The sequence below is a fragment of the Durio zibethinus genome, chromosome 18, assembly GCF_047325235.1.
Source record: "Durio zibethinus cultivar Kanyao isolate XHJ-2024 chromosome 18, ASM4732523v1, whole genome shotgun sequence".
Taxonomy (NCBI): domain Eukaryota; kingdom Viridiplantae; phylum Streptophyta; class Magnoliopsida; order Malvales; family Malvaceae; genus Durio; species Durio zibethinus.
Window position 1 is genome coordinate 12,273,225 of NC_143179.1, and position 3,416 is coordinate 12,276,640.

At 37.5% G+C, this 3,416-nt stretch overlaps 1 pseudogene across 1 annotated transcript; it reads right to left on the reverse strand.

Moving 5' to 3' along the window:
* Positions 1 to 524: 524 nt before the first annotated feature.
* On the reverse strand, positions 525 to 3,091 carry LOC111300957 (ABC transporter B family member 19-like; annotated as a pseudogene). Its single transcript, XR_016329518.1, has 2 exons — positions 2,752 to 3,091; positions 525 to 1,854 (listed from the first exon to the last, which is right to left on the reverse strand). The product of XR_016329518.1 is annotated as an ABC transporter B family member 19-like (transcript).
* Positions 3,092 to 3,416: the final 325 nt, after the last annotated feature.

The window sequence follows — 3,416 nt, forward strand, 5'->3', positions numbered from 1 at the left end:
ATTTTCATTTTTCAAAAAGTATGGGATGGACTTCAGAAAAACACACTGAATTCAAGTATAAGAAAAGGGTACCCACATTTACAGGTGCACTAAAAAAATTGCTCAAAATTGGGCCCTTTAGATATGCACATAGTGGGTCATGACATACATTTTTGCAACATAGACTTAAACTTTACATCTAAGATCTTTTGCTTTTACAATAATTTCATTACCATCTGCTATGAATCAATATGTCTGTACATTTTGTTAGAATGCTAAAAACATATCGTAGTATTCCATGTGGGCCTGGAAGCCATAGAAAAAGGGATGCCTTCATCTAGAACAGAAAATAACCCTTCAGCAAACGCATGCAATGGAAAGCTAGATCAAGAAAACGGTTTCCATTAAGGGCTGGAAAGGTGGTGTCTAGGACTTTATAGTATTTAAAATTTCAATTACAAAAAGAAGTAAAGCCAATCAATCACCAGACCAACTGGATAGACAAGGGGGATATACACCATAGATATCAATAATTTAACATTTCCCCTACCCCATTGGAAATGGGGCATTACTTCTGAAGATACAGTCTCCACATTCCCATATCTACAGCTATCATCATTCAGAGAAGAAAGATGGAAACACAAAGGACACAAGGCCATGTTGCTTCAATCAAAAACTCTCATATATGATGGTGTTGTAGTTGCAAGAGCCTCGAATAGGCTCCTTTGGCTCGGTTAATCAATTCGGCATGGCTGCCATGCTCTATGATGTTCCCATCTTGCACTACTCCAATAGTGTCAACATTTCTTAATGTTGAGAGACGGTAAGCCATGATCACTGTGGTGCTACCCCTCATTAGCCTTTCAAGTGCTTCTTGTCGCACACACTCTGATTCTGCATCAAGTGCACCGGTGACCTCATCAAGTAATAATATTGTTGGATCCTTAAGCACAGCCCTTGCAATTGCAATTCTTTGTTTCTGACGCCCAGAGCACTGAACCCCTCTCAGCAACTGGTGTATTGTACCCATCAGGCAATGCACTAACAAAACCATGCACGTTAGCTGCCTGGGCTGCTTCAATTACTTCAGCTTCAGTTGCCCCTTCTTTTCCATAAGCAATATCGTAAAAAGTGCTGGCAGAAAAGATGGCTGGCTCTTGTTGCACCAATCCAATTTTAAGCCTAAGAGATTTCAAGTTCAATCTCCAGACATCTTTCCCATCTATCATAACCTTTCCACATGTAGGATCATAGAATGCAATGATTGAACTCTTGCAAAGCAGCTAGCCCCAACAAGTGCTTGGCTTTGGCCAGCACGGATTTGAAGGTTAAGATCTTTAAACACACTGACATCCGGATGTGAAGGATATGGAAAATCAACATGCCTAGGTTAAACTTCTCCAAAAATTGATTCAACTGGCTCCGCCTCAGGATCATCTGGGTCAATCTTGGTTGAACGATCTAAAATGGAGAACACTGAACCAACAGATTCAGCACCCCTAATAATCTCAGGAGCAAGACTAATAGTTTCTGCCACAGAATTTGCCGTGACCACCAATACCACAATAACCTTGATCACCTTGGAGAATGTGTAGACACCTTTGCTAGCAAGGTGGGCACTGTACCAAAGTATTAGAGCTTCTGAAGCATAAAGAGCAAGTTGAGATAGGCTAAAGAAGAGAACAAAAGTTTGGCTGTGGTGAAGGCTTTGCATCCATCGAACTCGGAGCTCATGGCAAAATAGTGAAAGGATCTTGTTCTGCACATTGAAGGCTGCAACTGTTCTGATATTGCTTACACCTTTACCAGCAATCATGCTAGTTTTTTCATGTGCCTTAGCTGTGTCACCAGCAAACCCTTCGAGAGAGAGAGTTGCTGCAGTGCAAAATAAAACAGAATTAAATGTGTAGAAACTTTACATATCAAATTGACAAGGATACTGATACATTTCAGATAATAGTTGGTTTTAAGACTTAGGATGTGTTTGATACACAAGACTATGATAGAATAAAATAAGATAATATTATGAATAGGATTAGATTAATTAATGTCTCCTATCTTGTGTTTGATGTGTATAAGGATTAAGATAGGATAATTTATTTATTTGTCAAAATTATCCTTTCTCAAAGTTTATGCAATTTAAATTATTGATGAAACTTTTAAGGATATAATAGGACATGTAATTCAATCCCACGGATTAAAAATAATCCTCTCCACTTTAAGAGGATTGAATCATCCTATACCAAGAGAATGATTATACTCCTTGTAATCGTATCCCTTTCTTTAGATACAAACCAAACATACTATTACGATGACTATCATCCTATCCTATCCATCATCCTCCATACCAAACATGATTTAAGAGTACAAAAGAGGAGTCAAAGTCAATCAAAATGGATAAGATAATCTTCAGATAATCTTCCAATAACATCAGCATTAGAACAATTAAATTACCAAAATCTTACTTCAATTAATTTATGACAACCCATGTAGTTGAATATTTGAAAGAAAGTTACATATAAAAAAGTTAAGTCATCCAAACCTAACAGAATTGCCATGGCAACAAAACCATTTTTGAGTAAAACTGATTAAATATAATACAAAAGTTAGATTGCTAAAACTTGAAACACATAAAAAGTTTTTTTCCTTTGTTTTCAATTTCTAGCTTTGAAAATGTAGCTTACATTCAGTTTTTATCCAACCCTGCCCCAACATTTTAACATTAGTTAATAATGGCACTCAAGATACAAAAGTTTGATGTCAAGGCGCTACCTCGAGGATCTGATCTCCATTTAAGGTAGGAAGAATTTTTTTTTCCCCTTTTTTGTCCAAATTCCAAACAGTCTATCACTGCCTTGGCTTCATTGAGGTGGGACCAATCAACATTAAGCCAAACCGGGCTTACCTTCATTGCTAGGACCAGGCAATAAAGCTCTTTCCACAAGGACAAGATAGTGATCATGACATTGTAGACATTGCAAGTGAGTATAGAGAGTCCACAATCCAGCAAAAAGGTGCTGGTTAGACATAATTAAAAGTTATTATATACTTTCTTAGGCCAAAAGAACTCATCTGCTCGGCAATTATGCCAGCATTTGCTTAGGATTCCCGGCTCTTGGAAGTGAGGCTGGTAAAAGTATATTCATATAAGCCACCAGCAATTCCAGGAATAACAGCCACACTTAACAGGGCTAACCTCCGTGCTGATACAAAACCAACCACCAAACCAGCAAGGAAAGTTGACAAATACCGTATAAAGTTCCCAACCTAAAATGAAGAAAAACAATTAACGAATGACCATTCGTCCTAATACTCAAAAGAAATTTCTTTTATTTCATTCTAACTGTCAATAAATTCCATTGATCACTTAAACCAAATGGCAAACGTCAAAACAAAGATGTAGGTGCACGATAACACAGATATGCTAACGTGCACGG